Source organism: Triturus cristatus, chromosome 12, assembly GCF_964204655.1.
Source record: "Triturus cristatus chromosome 12, aTriCri1.1, whole genome shotgun sequence".
Lineage (NCBI taxonomy): Eukaryota > Metazoa > Chordata > Amphibia > Caudata > Salamandridae > Triturus > Triturus cristatus.
This window is the reverse complement of record NC_140595.1, coordinates 513,791,785-513,808,357: the sequence shown is the minus strand read 5'-3', so window position 1 is coordinate 513,808,357 and position 16,573 is coordinate 513,791,785. Positions and strand designations below refer to the sequence as shown.

The following is a 16,573-nucleotide window of genomic DNA, read 5'->3' as shown; positions in this document are numbered from 1 at the left end:
CATCTCTAAAATGTTAGATTACTCTCAATTAGGAAAACCTTCAACTCTCCGCCCCTTTCACATACAAGGCGCTCTCTTCCTCACAATCACTTCATAAAACTCATTCAACCGTTCCAATGAGATTACCAACTTCTGCCATCCTCTCCTGCGTCTAGTAGCAGCGCCTTGACATGTCATGCCAGCGGCACAGGCGCTATAATACAAAATAAGCGTTCCTCTTTTCTAGAGTGAGGCATAGTTGGAAGAGGGCGAGAGAAAGCTAGAGAGAGCCTAGGAACTAATACACTAGGGTAATAGTGAAAACAGCAGACAAACTTCAATGATCTGGAAATAAACCTGCAGACATGTAAACGAACGATGGCTGACTCTGTAGTCCAGAGACTGGGGCTGGGAGAGTCTGCTGGCCTGGCAAACGACATCACTCTCCCAAAAATGCAGGCGTCATACCCTCTAAACACCAAACCAAAAACCGAAAGCGTGCTTCTGCACATAATGTAATGGGAGCAGCTTTTTCCTACAGCTTTGCACCAGCCCCCGAAGCTATCTCGGGTAAGGGGTCTATAATAGCTGCTTGGTTAATTATGTGCCCGAACTCGTCCTGACATAAAATAAATCAAATACAGCTCGTCAGGCAGCGTGCTGGATTCTCGCATAGGGGTTGGCTTGCTCGGGTCGAGCGCACATACTCAAACCTTCAGCCCAGAAAGCATTCTTTCCCGAGAATGCAGAGCTCACATTCCAGGCATGAATCCGCGCTCTTTGTAACCCCCACAGAAACCAAGAGGAGAAAGCCTGCCAAACAACACGAAAGCAAATAAAAGGAATACAGCAAACATTTACCGTGGCGTTCCACCAACTCGCGTATGCCATAGTCCCCACTCTTTCTTGTATTCGAAGCTCTATGTGCCACAAGGCCAGGCGCTATGTCTGCGGTGTGCACCGGTGCTGGGAGGTGTGTGCGTTGCAGACGGTGCTGCCGCCGCTCCCCGCCTGTTATCTACACTAGGGTGGAGAGGATACTGCTCGACGCGTAACCCCAGCCTGCTGAGGCGGTCACTCCCTTAATTGTCTGGAATGGAATTCCTCACAGCGTCCTCACTGTCTCTTGTGAAACTAGCAGTCAGCCTGGGAGCCCACTCCTGGCCTCAAGCCAGGGGTGGCCATGACAGGTATGGCGAGTCTTGGTCAGTGAGTGGCTGCCCACGCCCCCGACTCAACTCCTGCCGTATCTCCACCCTGCCTGGCCTGAAATCAGAGCATAGTCCGGCACAGCTCCGGACCCGCTCGCATTTCAGGTTTGCTGCGATTTCCCTTTGTTCAAGCCCGGGTGTTCCGTTGTTTCCATCTCCCCATCTGGCTGTGCTCCCACCTCGTTTGTGCGCATGCTTATCAGTAAACGCGACGTAGGGGGGGGGGGGGAGCACAAACCTACGGGGGAGCACATCTAGTTAGAACACCGACCGTGTTTAGTGACTCTCAGCGCATGTACCGGGATTACTGCCCTGCAAGCCGCGCGCACACCATCATTTAAAAGCAATTACATTTATTGCGCAGTTCAAGCGCAGGCATCTACGCAGGTCGATAGCAAGAGCATAAATCACTACAGCAGTCACTAGTTTTGCTGGACTACAGACACGCTAGATTGAAACTTTTTCATAGCCAGAGACGCATACAGCACGTTGCACCTTATCACCACCCAGCCCTTACCTCTTTCGATCCCTTGCCAGCCCCCAATCAACGTCTTCTCCCTTTCTTACTTTCTCTCAGTGTTCATGGCCACAAAGTGTTCATGTGGCATGCATGCATGTTAATGCGCACTACTTTAAAACAAGCATTGAAAACGCAATAGGGCTCATAGTTACGCGAGCCCTATTGCATTTTACACAGAAGTGCGGGCATAAAAGAAGGCACGAACGGGAGGGGGTGGGGGGGGTGGTTGTGGTGTAAGAAGTTACAGACTACAGGAGGGAACGGGGAGAGCAGGGAGAACAAAACTTTTTCTAGTAAAGGGGCCGATAACCTCGTAAGGATAAAAATGACAACATGTCCGTCAGGAGGCGGGATTAACAAGCAAAGCACCAATCAGAATGCAGAAATTGCGATTTAAGCCAATCAAACTATACTATACTGTACTGTATACACCATCTCTCAACGAGACAGCGCATGCGCTGCCTAATCGAGACCTAAAAAGGGAGAAGGAGCATTAGCAGAGGGTTGTGAAGGACGATGCAGGCAGTGGATTGAATGGACTGTTGTCCTTGTGCTTCATGGGAAATTTACTTTTTCCCTTTGGAATGTTTTGACAGAATCTTAAAAGTGGTGTTAAATGGCTGCTGGTTAATAAAGAGTGAAGAGAGAACAGCCTAATCCTCGCCTCAGTGTCCTTAATAGAATTGAAACTTTCCATTACGATAGCTAGGAAATTTCTCTTGGACAGTGGTCTTCGAATATTCAAATAGAGACATGTTGTTCAGGGCCAGAAATTATGTAAAACTTATAAGCAGTATTCATAGATCCATTATAAACAGATTTATGGACTGCGTTAATAACAGACAGTCCATATTTTACAACATTCTCCTATCGTGGGGTTCAGAATAAAACTGCAGTATGAAAATGTTTCAGAGATTGCAATCATATTTTAACATACATGCAAAAGTAAAATATTTGTCTTACATAGCTACATATGCAGAGAATACAGTACGTTAGACTAGTCTAAACTTATAGGTTCACCAGCTAAAAAAACTGGATTATTTAGAAGAATGAACGGGAATATGTGAGTTGAAAGGGGAGAAAAATAGGTTGTACAAGGAAAATAAGGAATATATAGAAGGATATGATCATATAAAAAGAATTGAGGAATACAAAAAGTTAAAATAAGGGTATTAAGGCAACAGGCCTACCAAGTAGGGAGTTTTGGGAGGCTAGAGAAATAAGTGGACGATCCATTAATGGAGTAAATATTGATACATTGTCCAGATCAACCTCCCTATTCAAATGTTTGCCAAAGAGTTATGAGGCCCCCTATAGAACACCTGGTCAAAGTCTTCCGCGGAGACAAAGACTGGATAGGAAACCAGTGTACAGAATGGTACAAAGCCACTAAACACCACAAAGACCTGTGGCCCCACGAGCCGGCCAGTCCTTCCACTCAGAGACAGACTGAAGGACAATAAAAAGAAAAGTCATTCACAGAAACAAGTAGTAGTTGCACAAGCCGGGAAGAGGTCAAGAGAAAGGCCTAAAAAATTACCAAGCCAGAAGGTCCTAGTTATAAAATAGCGAAGAAAGGACTACTTGCTGAGGTACAGGACAAATTAAATAACTTAGTAGCTTTAGATACCAAACCACGGACTCAGATAAAGGCACTTATAATACTTTTTTGTGAGAAGAGGCAGGAAAAGAGTGAGAAAGACAAAATAGAGAAAACTGCGGTTAAATTGGTCCAGCAGAAGTTGGTCAAGAAAACAGAGGAAGGATTTGCAACTGCCGCTACTAAGTTAGTCACAACATCACTGGGTGTGCCTCTGGCAGGCATTCCACAATGCGAGCCACATGCCCAAAGATAAAACATGAATAGACGAGGAGGGCAAGGATAATTAGCGGGAAATAGATCAAATATATTTCAGAGCAGACAAATATACTATTGCAGAACGCCAGGTCATTTCATTAGAGAATGCAGGTCTAAAAAGAATGATCAATGTAATGGCCAGACAAAGGCAACATATGGCCAACAATTAACAGAGCATCATCCATCAGACCGAAGACAAAGCCTGATACTGTGAAAGGAATGCAGAAGACTTATGTAATTATGTCAGACTTTTTTTTTTATTACAGTACTTTAATATAACCACGGTTTGCATTTATCAAACAGGCTAAAACATAGAAAGACAGGATAACATGGACTAAAGAGATTAAACAAACCTTTAGCTAGTTAAAAATAATGTACCTGCGTTAGGAACACCAATTACAAAAAAAGGGTTTTTTCCTTTTTGCAACGGTAATTGCCAATCCTCACCCCAAAAGTATCCTTTAGGCCACAAGCTAATAGCATGTTTTAGTGGCCTACTTGATTCTGCCATGAAAGGCCATTACTCTTGCGAACAGGAACTAGCAATGGCAGCCTTTGCAGTGAAGAAATGTGCCCCCATTGTTGTAGGTGTAGTTCATATTGTACGCTGAACATGCAGTATTTGCGATTATTCAGAAACACTACAACACTAAACAAAGAGAATATCAGGCTATGAAATCAAATCACCATCACTCAAAATAGTTCAGTGCCATATAGTCAACCTGGCTACCTTCTTTGCATATCCCATTCCAGGTAGTGTTGCATATTTTTGCAGATGGGTGTTGTACTATAGATTAGGACATGGGATTGTGACACGTGCAGCCTCGGATGGTAAAATATTTGCCAAATTCCTATTTTTTTATTTTATTTTATTTTTTTTAAACAATCACGCTACTAGACTTGGGTGGTAAACTATTTGCCAAATTCCTATATAGTAAATAAAATTAAAAAAAATAGAGCTGGGCTGACAAACACAATAATAAATTCTGATAAACAGTATTCAGATCAGCATGCTCTTCTACAGATATGCGTTTGAGCTTACTGTTAAAAAAACAAGCTAAGAAAGATTATAAACTGTATGTGTGCTTCATTAACTATCCTACAGACAAAGTCAAGTCAACAGAAATTGTATTTTGGCAAAAATTGCTTCCATAGGGAATTGATCACACGCTTATATTTCCTCTTACCATACACAAAGACACTTGGGTGCAAGCGACAAAAACGTAAGTAACAGGCTTAATCACCACACTTTTTACCAATAACGATGTAAAGCAAGACTATATCTTGGCTCCCTTACTATTCTCCATTTACACTACAGAGGTTTCTGATTGCTTAAAAATATAAGATAGGTATGCCCCATAACTGACTCGCATACCATCACTAACTTGGAATATGCAGAGGACTTAATATTTCTGTAATTCCCAGGGACTTCAGTACCAGCTAATTAGCCAACATGAATACAACACCATCAATGGCTTAACTGGGAATCTTGAAAAACCCAAAAATATGACCTATGGAAGGTCCAGCAAACAATTCACTTGGATCATCAGCAATACAGCTATTCTTGGTTTTACATCAGTAATCTCACAATATAACAATAGAACACTGCTATCGCAAAATAGTTCTGTGACTGCATGAATGAGAAAGGCGGACATCTTTACAAAACCTATTCTGAAGGAGGTTTTTACACAAAACATTAATTTCCAGGAACAATTAGTAACAGGAGCAACCTAATTAGTGAATATAAGCTTCCTCCTCAAGATACATTTAGTAAAATAAATAGAATCCAACAAACATTAGCTATTAAAAGGTAAAATGTGTGAGGTGGATTAACAGACCGAATTAGCTTAGTCTCAAACATACAAAAACTGCCTCAAAATGCATGCACTCTAAGGAGACCATAGATTTGGATTCTAATCCGGATTCAAAGATGAAGGCGACCTACCTGAGATTAAGACGTCCTAACATTATGATTTGGGGGTGTCTGGAATAACATATCTGAAGACCAACAGTATGTAGACTATGCAAAGTGAATGAGAAAACATTTGACCACATTGTCTGTCAGTGCTCCAACCTGCTAGACTATTGCGAAGAACACCATCCTTATTTTTAAGGCTGCCAATATCATGACAGTCAAACAAGTAACCCACGACTTTTTTTTTCTTTTTAGGGCCCCATCCAACAGATGCATTGGCTGCTAACATTAATGAATGTGGCATATAACAACCTACACTCAGTTGGCTGCAAACAGGTAAAATTTATTAGTTTAAACCTGCACTAACCACTTTCTTTTTTACATACAAGGTCTATTTAATAATCTTTTTTTATTCCCAATTAAAATGACTTCAACTATCGTATTTTATGATTTATGTAAACTTGTTCTTACTGTGTAAATTGTAACTAATTTTACATCACTCTATACAATACAGTTTTATACTGCCACTACTCTATTCACAACTTGACTTGCACAACGACTTAACAAGGAATAACACACCAACAAATCAACTGCCTCGAGTATATCTTTTTAGCATCAATTCTCTAATATTTAATTCAGCCTTCCTAGCATGCAAAAATAGAGACTTTGCACTTGCAGCTTCATGGCAATAACATTCTTCAAAAGAATGCTGTTTTTCAATATGCTTAGTATCACCATCTACCATCAGAACAAACCCATGACTCTTTCTAGCAACCAAACAATTGTTTCTAAATCAATATAATCAGTACTAAGTATGGTATTTGCTGCGCACAGCCCAAAATGTTACTTCATTTTTCCATCTTTTACACCTTATTTAATTCAGTTCTCGAAATATCTCATTTAAAACACCTATTTATGGTGGTTCATGGCTCTTTACAAAAAACAGGTTTTACTCCACACACAACTAACAGTTTGGGCCTTCCCTCTGGTATGTTGGTTAACAATCTCAATGTAGGCTAGACGCCCTGTACAAACTTATTGGAAAATCATCATTCTGTTACATCTCCATGCCGCAGATACATATGTTTTTCTTAGACTATGGAAAACAAAAATAGTGATAGGCAGATTCATCCAATCTCAGCCACTAGTAATTACGCTAAGCCACAATCCAGTCCACCTTTTTTTGTCCACCATGCCAACTCAGAAAGGAACCAGCTATATGCTAATCAGTCATGGCCCTGCTCCAATAGGAAGTGGCCACTCCAAACTGCCAGGTCTAGTTCCCTCTGAGCAAGTATACATGCAATCCAAGACCAGTTTAATCCTATTGTGGCGTTGTCAGTATGCAGCTTGAGTCCTATGGCACGGTGAGCATGGGATCCATGTCTGGCCATACCAGTCACACTTGGAGCACTGCACTGAGGAAAACAAAAACTAGGGATGGGTGGATTGCTCCAAGTTATCTTAGCCACTGGCAATTACTCTGAGCCCAATTCAGTACATCATTGTTTTCCCAACATGCCACCTCAGACGGAAACCAGCCGTATTCAAATCCGCCTTAGTATTTAGACTACGGTATGCTATGTAGCTGACTCCTCCATCAATTATATAATTTTATTGTTGAAGCCAAAATACAGAACATTAGAACCAGGCATTTCTCTGCCCAACTCTGTCTTCCATGCCTTAGCACCATTCATACTAACACAAGACTTCACACTTTGAAAACCGTATCTTTATTGACAATTATCATAGAAGGATGTGCGATCTAGCTGGCAGTAATAGTCCTATGCTTCGACTCAAGAACCCCTCATTCCTTCTTGTTGTCTGAAACCTTAATACTTGTTATGTTTCCAGTCTACCTAATAAAGTGGCAAGTTTGTTCTCCAAGGTTAAGAATGATTATAGTGCTCAAATTAAGAAACTGCATCCAGAGATCCATATAGAGGAAGTTATGGGGTATTGTAATAAGGTTAAGAGATGGATAGCTGCAAGACAGCTAGCTTAGTTTAAGGTAATATATCGTACTCTTCACCCTGGGGAAGTCTTATTTGTCAGTAGTTATCAAGTCAATATGGGAACTGAAATATTTCTGTAAATTATGCCAGAAGGTGGTATTAGTCCCCATTTTAAAAAGAGAGGGCAGGTGAAAGATGCAAACCATTAGCACAGTATTACTTCTTTAAATGTCGCAAGGAAGACCTTTACTAAATGGATTCATCTTGACTGATAACCAAGGTGGCCACTATCCTGGTGTTAGGACCATCATTTGTAGTACTGTCTCCTAAACATTTGATGGATATTGAACAGTGAGGTGGCTTTTTTTTTTTTAAAGGAAGGCCGGTCAAGGTCATTCAATATGCTAAACAGAACGAAATTTTCAAAAACAAATACAAACCACGTTCAGGTATCTAATGGCCTTCTTTAGTCAGAATATTTGGGCACATAGTATTAGTAATGTCAGTCTCCAGAAATCCTTCCTGCTCATCAACCACAACCAGACCGCAGCATTTGATAACACCTATGTCAGAACCCTGCACCAGCATGGTGAATGATAAACCCCACTAGGGGTGTGGGAAATTCACAGTTTCCTTTCTTGTAATTAGACAAAATTCTGTCAAACTGATGCGAAATGCTAAAACAGCTTTAAAAAAAGCACTAAAAAAAAAAAACAATGTGCGCCACGAGCAACAGCCGGTTGCATTCTGGTCATTTGAGTTGTTCCTGTGCTAACATGCTGCCAGAAAACGTCGCGCAATTACACCACATGCCAAAGGCGGTATTTTGCGAGTTTTGTGTAACAAGCATAACATAAAATTGCCCAAATTTAAGACCTACAAATTTGATATCAATATCTTAAAACAAGAGCCTCCATCTGCTGTTTTCAAATTGTTAAAGATTTAGACATTTTTGAACTCTTTGGTAAGTGAGAAAAAAATAATACACCACATTTTTGGCGTAGCCCATTAAAAGGAGAACTTTGGTCTTTCTTAAACACTGGCTTGTCTTAATTTTAACATTTTTCAAGGCCAGTTTGTATTTGGTATCCGAGACAAGCTAAGTACATGACGTAGGTCTGAGCTACAATTTAGTGACCAGAACGGGATGTAGTTATTAGCTTTCATCAGAAGTGAATCCCTATAAACAGCTGACTGAGAAAAGATTGAGTAGAGGTCAACAAGTAAAGCAATGTCAGGCTGTAGGATTTTTAATAGGGTACAGTGGTGCTGCATGTTATACCAGTGGAGGAGAAGCTATTCCCGAAAGACAGACATTTCCCCATCTGCACCTGAAGCACTCGGCATAGCTACACTACAGTGCAGGTGGGGAAATTTCAGTCACTGAGCTTTAGGCACACGAAGACCTAAGATCCTCCTGCCAACCACTCTGTGCATATATCCTTGATTATGTACTACGTTTGGATTTTCCAACACACAAGTGCACCAAGTTCCTTTAGTCTATGGCCCAACCAGAGCACGGTTTCTCCTGTTTGTTTGCCCTTCCATTCAATTATACCAGTGACTGCTTCCTATGAGTATGCAAGTTCCTCATTAGCACAAATAATATGTGTCTCCACAATAACCCCTTTTAGAAAATACAGGTATGCTTTGTCCCCCATCATCATTCTAGTATCAGGGAGTTCTCCTTTGTAGAGATGAAAGCTCATTCACTCACCACAGTAAAATAACACCGATATGTAGTAGGGCAATTTCACATTTGTACACACGTCTGCAAAGGGTTTCCAACATAATAGGAGGCATGCCCAAAATAGTGATTGCAATATCTTGTTAGTGGTATGTAACAAATCCAGTGGGATCTAGCTTTAGATGTTTCGCAGGAAATATAAGAAACGTTGGGGGATCCACGCATGCCATACCACTCTGGAAGCCCCCGGGTGTCTAGTTTTCAAAACTGTATAGGTTTGCTAGGTTTCCCTAGGTGCCGGCAGGGCTAAGGTTAAAAAACTATGGCTAGGCACTTTGCCAAAAAAGGGTAATTTTTCACTGCGAAATTGAGGCGTGACCACGTTGTGTTTTGCGCCGTTTCCTGTTGCGGGCACAAGGCAGACCCACACAAGTGAGGTACCATTTTTCTCGTAAGACTTTGGGGAACACGGGGTGGGTGGAAATTTGTGGATCCACGCAGATTCCAGAACTTTCCACCACAGAAATGTGGGGAAAATGTGCTTTTTTGACAATTGTTTAGGTTTGCAAGGGATTCTGGGTAACAGAACCTGGTGGGAGGCAGTCAAGTCACCCCATCCTGGATTCCCCTGGGTGTCTAGTTTTCAAAAATGTATAGGTTTGCTAGGTTTCCCTAGGTGCCGGCAGAGCTAGTGTTCAAAAACTACAGCGAGACAATTCGCAAAAAAAGGGTACATTTTCATTGTGAAAAAGTGCTGGGTTCACGTTGGGTTTTGAGCCATTTCCTGTCGTGGGCACTATGCCTACCCACACAAGTGAGGTACCATTTTTATCAGGAGACTTAGGGTAATTCAGAACTGTTATTACCTATTGATTTTTGATGCATTTCTGCCTTCCAAATGAAATACATTGTGTAAAAAAGAAGTCATTTTGAAAAATGACCGATAATTGTCATGCTAGTATGAGTATTCCCAATTTTGAAAATGTGCAAATATGTAATGTTTCTAAACTCTATAATTTGTTCCCATTTCAGAAATACACAGGTGTCTTTCATACCGATTTTTCCATGTATACATTTCCCCACAATAATTGCTATATACCCGGAACATAATAAAAAACCATTGCAAATTGCTGCTCAGTTTTTAACTCTGGGTTCGTCGGGTTCTTGGTGAACCTACAAGTCCTATATATCCCCACAACCAGGAAGGTCCAGCGGATGTAACGGTATATTGCATTCAAAGAGCTGTCATAATTAGAAGAAGTTACAGGTGAAAACGTTGACACAAAAGGCTGTTTTTTCAACTATTTTTCAATTTGTCCTTTATTTAACTGTTAGTTTCTATAAAGAAACCTTGATGGATCTACACAAATGACCCCTTGCTGAATTCAGAATGTTGTCTACTTTTCTAATATGTATAGCTTTACAGGATCCATTATTACTTTAACACCCATTAACTGGAAGGAGGTTGAAAGCACAAAAAATAGCAAAAATAGGCTATGTCCCAGAAAAATGCCAAAACTGTAAAAAATGTTGGTTTTCTGACAAAAGTCTGTCATTCCCTAAAAGCTGGGGAAATTGGGATTTCAGCCCCACAAACCCTTTTTTGATACCATTTGCAGGGAAAAACCCAGACACTTTCATTTGCAGCCCGTTTTCCCCCCAAAAAAACAAAATTTTGCTGTATTTTGGCCAATTTCTGGGACCCCTCCAGGGGAATCCACAAACCCTGGGTACCTTTAGAATCCCCATGATGTTGGAAGAAAAGGACGCAAATTTGGCGTGGATACCTCATGTGGTCAAAAAGTTACAGGGGCCTAAGCGCACACTACCCCAAATAGCCAAAAAAAGGCTTAGCACGGGGGGGCCTAGCAGCGAAGGGGTTAAGATCAACATCTCTCCCGTCCAAAGGCACCAAATCCCTATAAGTTAACCACCATGCATCAAATATCCATGACAGCACCGACACGGTTTGCCAGGTTCTATGAAACCCACCACCACCTTGCACTAGACCTCATATGATCCTTAATACCCAACAGCCAGCATGCTGGACACTGACCATCGTCAATAACCAGATTCAGATTCACCATGTATACGCCCTGGCTTGCCATCAGCATAAACTAGACTCTTGAACTCTCCCATCGTCATATACCCCAATAAAATAAGCAATCAACTTTAGCCACATACTAATGTATATATGCAATTATGTATATGTGTATGTGTATATTGTATTGCAGAACACTATACATGGGCATAAAGACAACAGGTAACAGGAGAGGAATATGGGTTGTGGATGGTTTGTGCATTGTTATGTCATGCTCTTTAAAGAGGCAAGTCTTCAACTATTCCCTAAACTGGAGCTGTGTTTGGGTAGTCCTGATGGATACGGGTCTGTTACAGATCATGGGTCCATGCACTTTGTAGTCTGCAGTATGATGCATCCCGACTGCTGGTGTGCCCAGAACCACAGGAGATGGTGAGCTTGTTTGTAAGGCAAACGGGGATACTCCTTGTGATGGCTTTGTAAATGATACAGCTGGTTTTGAAGATGGTGCAGGTCGGCAAGAGGATGGGGGGGGGGGGGGCAAACGAGTTCCAGGAGGACGTGGGTGATGTGATCATATTTCTTCATGCCGTCAATGAGATCTGATATGGCATGTAGGATGCCGGTATGTGATGCCAGTGTGGCATCTCTGAGGACATGGAGTAGGGCATTATAGAAAATAGGATTGATCATCAACATGAATCATAACAAAATATGTTCATTAAGTGCACTAGACAGGGTATCTCATATCACTACCAACATATGCTAGACCCTATGACTTTCATTTCTAGCTTGCAATAAACCCCCACAACCATGTAGCAGTCCATCACTTGCATAACAATGAGGCAACAACCTGAAATCCACCACTAACGCATGCCCCGCTATTATTTTTCAACATGTGCCACACTCCACAGTTTGACTCATCACGAAGTGACAAACTACCATAATCAATTTCCAGGACCCACCAACTCCCATGGAGAACTGCTGGGTGCATGACACCTGCCCCCATGAGATACACCAATCCCCCTTACTCTAAACTGAAGTCACCCAATAATACTAAGACCAAGAAGTTACCCTCGAAACTCCCCCACCCCAATATCTCCATAGCCATTAGCTGAAAACCTTGTTATCCCCATTTATCAAGTATACAACTACCATATCGCCCTCCTGTTCCTGTGTTCCAACAATAGAAATCATACCCATGTGCAGACAATTGTGAGCTCTTACATCACCATGGCTTATAAATTCTTCTCACACACTCGCTATGTTGAGGCAAATTTCGAAACAGTGAGACGTTTCTGGAGCTAACCAGTCCTCTGGGTTGAAATCACTACTACACTAATGGCTAGGAGCAGTGCCCTCTGCCTGTGAGCCTCTCTAATTAAAGTCCGAGGTTCTAGTACCGGACAGGTCACAGAAACTGCAAACTTACACCCGACCGCTTCATTCAAAGAAATAGCTCTATGTTACCAGAGGAGGGACACCCCAAGAAACAGCCTATTTTGACCATCTCCATTCAGAAGTCATCTGATCTCTTTCTGCAAAACATTTTTTGAGCAGTGACCTGAAAGAAAAATGCCTACAACTTGAAATGTCGTAAATGTGTCTTCGCTGTTGGTGCCAAACTGAACTTTAAGGCACCACAGAATCCTAGTTGGGAGTCTGCGCCGTTATTCATTTCATGTAAAAAATAAATAATTTAAATCTGAGCTGCTTGAAAATTTAACAAATCTTGCTGGATAAAATGTACGTTTTTCAATTCAACTCACACATGCCTTAATGTTTGTACTCTTCTGGTATTAATTACTTGTCAGTGTCATGTCAGGGAAATCCCACAGCCATCTGAACCTAGTTACCCCTTCCCCAATCCAGTCCATGCCAGGGTTAGTGCTGGTGCCCTAAAGAGTTAAAAATTATATAGGTATTTATAGGTGAGCAATTGTACTGTATTGTGCTTAATAAGGTTTTTAGTGTTTTACTGTGTTTTTATGCTTATGTTCCTACCTTTTATGATTATGATGCATAATCGAATAAAGATTAATAATAATGATAATAATAATAATATTAAGTGAGCAAGCAGGGAAGGTGCCCGAATGAGGCAGAATATCCAGCTCTGCGCACCACCTTCCTTTATCACTTACTGAAGTCTTGCAGTAGCTGGAGAGTCTATTCCTTGGGATCTCCACATCTCTGTTTTGTTCGGCTGTCTAATTACCTTCACTGAGGGGTTGAGCACCCCTTGAAATCGTTCTTTAAGTCAGAGGAAGCCAGTGATGTTCAATCAAGAGCATCCGGCCTACCCTTAACTTTTTTCTGTTTGAGAAAAACTGTTCCTATCAGGCTGGTTTAACAAGGGGTGTCCAGAACAGACCCATGAAGGCTGGATCAATTCCCAATTTTCAGGATATCCAATCAAGATAAAAGTCCATACAATAGGTATGAATGGATCACATTTACGTAGTCGGTGGCTTTCCTGAACAGCTAGCAGGAACCTGGCAGTCATGGATACAGGTTGAGCACCTTTGATTTAACATATAACCAATCTCTTTATTTAACAAAGATTCTTAATTATCTCCTAATAAACTGAATAAAAAGCATTGTCTTTTGGTGGTAAGTGGGACAAAGAAGAAAATGTCAATCAAGTACCTAAACTACAAAATGTGCAACTGGGAAACCTAGATTCCAGACCTGCTTCGCCACTTAAACAATTATGTGATCTTAGTCAAATCACATTACTTCACTTTGTCTTGCTTTTCTTGTAGGTCACAAATGAAAGCACTTTCAAGCCAATCAGTTCAGGGTGTGCCCTTTTTATTAAAAAAATAAAAAACTTTCCTGAATATGGTTTAACGGAAAATAATTTTGTTCCATTTACAACAATGTTGGCCGTACGGAAGGGGCACAAAACCATCACCCAAGGTCTCGCCCTGCACTTGTTCGCCCTCTTCATTAGGTGGGTGTGCTTCAGTAGTGTCACCAATGCTTCTCAAGGTCTGGCTATTTCTAGGGATCCCCTGCCTCGTCTTGCTTCACCCACTCTTACTCCTCACTCGTATGTCGACCGTTTAGTATATTCCTTCTTCCACCGCTCCACCACTTGTCCCTCCTGGGATTTCCAGTTTCTAGTAATCTCTCTTTTGGCTATGTGATTCATGTATATTTTAAAGTTCCTATTTAGAAATTATCACTTTTAACGGATGTACTAAACTGAAACATTTTCAAATGTTAAGAGAAAAATACTTGACCAATGTTGAAGTATTTAGCATATTGATACTCAACGATAGACAATTAATTTGCATATCAAATATTTTTATGGCTCGGCTTGTGCTTTTCTTCTCCTGCCATTCCTGATCCATGGGTCAGCTCTCCACATTAATTGGACGGTTTGCCAACCTCTTTAGCTAGGGAGGGTAGAATCTCTAGCAACCCACGCGTGAGAATGTGGCTCCTGCCTCACCGCAAAGTTAAAATTCTGGACTTTACTTTAGCAAATCTTTCAATTTCTGGATTTTCAGTGCTACCGATTCTATTGTTAGCACACCTCCCAAGGAGGCCTTTGTTTAATAAATGATAACTAGGCTTGAAAACATAGCCGCCTTGTGTCACCGTGTCAGGCTTCTGCGGCAATCATTAGCAACCAGGCCTCAAACCAGCCATAAGGCATATTCACAAGAGAGTTTCATCTCCATACGGCTGGCAATAGCATACAACACCCTGCCCCAGCCAACGTAAGATGCAGCAGACCACTATCACTTTGAGCTAAATTCGCATTAGATCAATCATTCCGTCTCCCTCGCGATTCTGTCATTGTAAGCCAGGCACTATTCAGATCCATTCCCTCTAAACCCCAGGATTAGCTTCTCCATAACCCCGAGCCAGACAGCCAGGTAATTCCCCATCACCATGACTCTTGAGAGTCAGCTATGCATGCTAGACTCCTGGGAGTAAGCACGGGGGTAAGACAGACCGAACAGATCAATTTTCATAGCCAGAGACCCTATTTCAAGTCCAAGTTATATAGTATCACGCTATATTACATACACAAATACAAAGCAGTAAGAGCCATGGAGTTCCCATCAACAAGAGCAGACCTTATATCCCACATGAGACATCCCCAACCAATAACAGGAAGCAAATTCCGTTGGCTCCCTCTTCACCAGCAAGCAGGTCCCACTGTTTCCATTATCATCACCTAACGGACCCATGGCTCCCCCATCAACAGCCCAAGGACCATAGGGGGGCGCCCTTGGTCAAACTGCAGCTATACAAGAACTACCCGCCACCTAACCGTAGACCCTCTACGGAAAAATTTGACACAAGTCGTAGATCGCATGTGGTCCCAATAACAGGTAGCACTCCCGTCAAGCAGCAGATTCCACGACCTCCCATATGACCAACTAGCACACACTATTCTCTATCCTGTGAACTCTGCACACCTGGAGCTCGGGTCATCTCTGAACCACACCAACAGCAGAGTGCCCAACCCCCTGCTCCCTAGCCAGCCCCGCCGTGCCCTCCACGGGGGAGGCGTTGACACCTCACTTCCCCTCCCCCCGTAACACCAGTTGAACAACTGCTGCGTGTAAGCGGATGTGCTCCTACCCTTACCGCCAGCCCCTTAAACTGACTCACCAGGAACCCTGCAACAGGCCCGGGTACCCTTCGAACCCAGGTTCAGCAGTGCCGCCCCGAGATGGGGCTCTTCCCAGGAGCTCGGCCTGCCAGCACCAGCCGCTCGAGCGATGCCCGCCTCATTTGCATGACTGAATCGCGGCCTCCTATTGGCCGCCGCGCCCCTTTGGCTGCTTTGGGAAGTGCGCAGCTGTTCCCGTGCTGCGTGCGTGCACGCCGAATGAAGCTGCACAGTGCAGCTAGTGGCGTGGGGTGCTCTCTTTTCAGCGCTTCATCTCCGTATCCAGTCTCTTTTCCCAACAACACCGGAGGTGATACCCCGACACACACAAAGATACAGGGGTGGCGAGGAAGGGGAGCAGCCAACATGGACGCCCTTTGCCCGCAGCCAATAAGAAGAGCGGTTACTGCGAAGTGCTGTCAGGACGCCAGGACCTGCTGGCTCTCGTGAGAAAGAGCGCAGCTAAAGTTCACCTGAGATAGTTGCGCCGCCTGCAGGGAGCGCTAACCATATAGCAGTATAGTTGTGTTAGGTACTGACAATTACGCGTAGGACTCCCAAAAGCACATATACTTGTACCGGTCAACTTTCCTTCGTTACGAATTCAGTAGTGTTTTGGTATTCGTGTGCTGCCTCTGAGCAAACCAAAAGTCTCCATGGATTTCAATGGCATCAGCTAGCTCGTTTATATTAAAATCTATGTTAACCATCTGACTTTACCCTATTTCTAGTCACAAATTCAAATGGCCCAGCACCACAATTTTGTTAACATGT

The 16,573-nt window shown here is 42.5% G+C and overlaps 1 protein-coding gene across 6 annotated transcripts in view; it reads right to left on the bottom strand.

The window, feature by feature from the left end:
• The window catches only part of CHD9 (chromodomain helicase DNA binding protein 9), a 1,905,864-nt gene extending 1,889,719 nt beyond the window's left edge, over positions 1 to 16,145 (bottom strand). For all 6 annotated transcript variants that reach the window (XM_085637757.1, XM_085637759.1, XM_085637761.1 and 3 more), the window contains exon 1: positions 15,799 to 16,145. The gene's annotated coding sequence lies outside the window, so the exon portion shown is untranslated. The remainder of the gene's footprint in view (positions 1 to 15,798) is intronic.
• Positions 16,146 to 16,573: the final 428 nt, after the last annotated feature.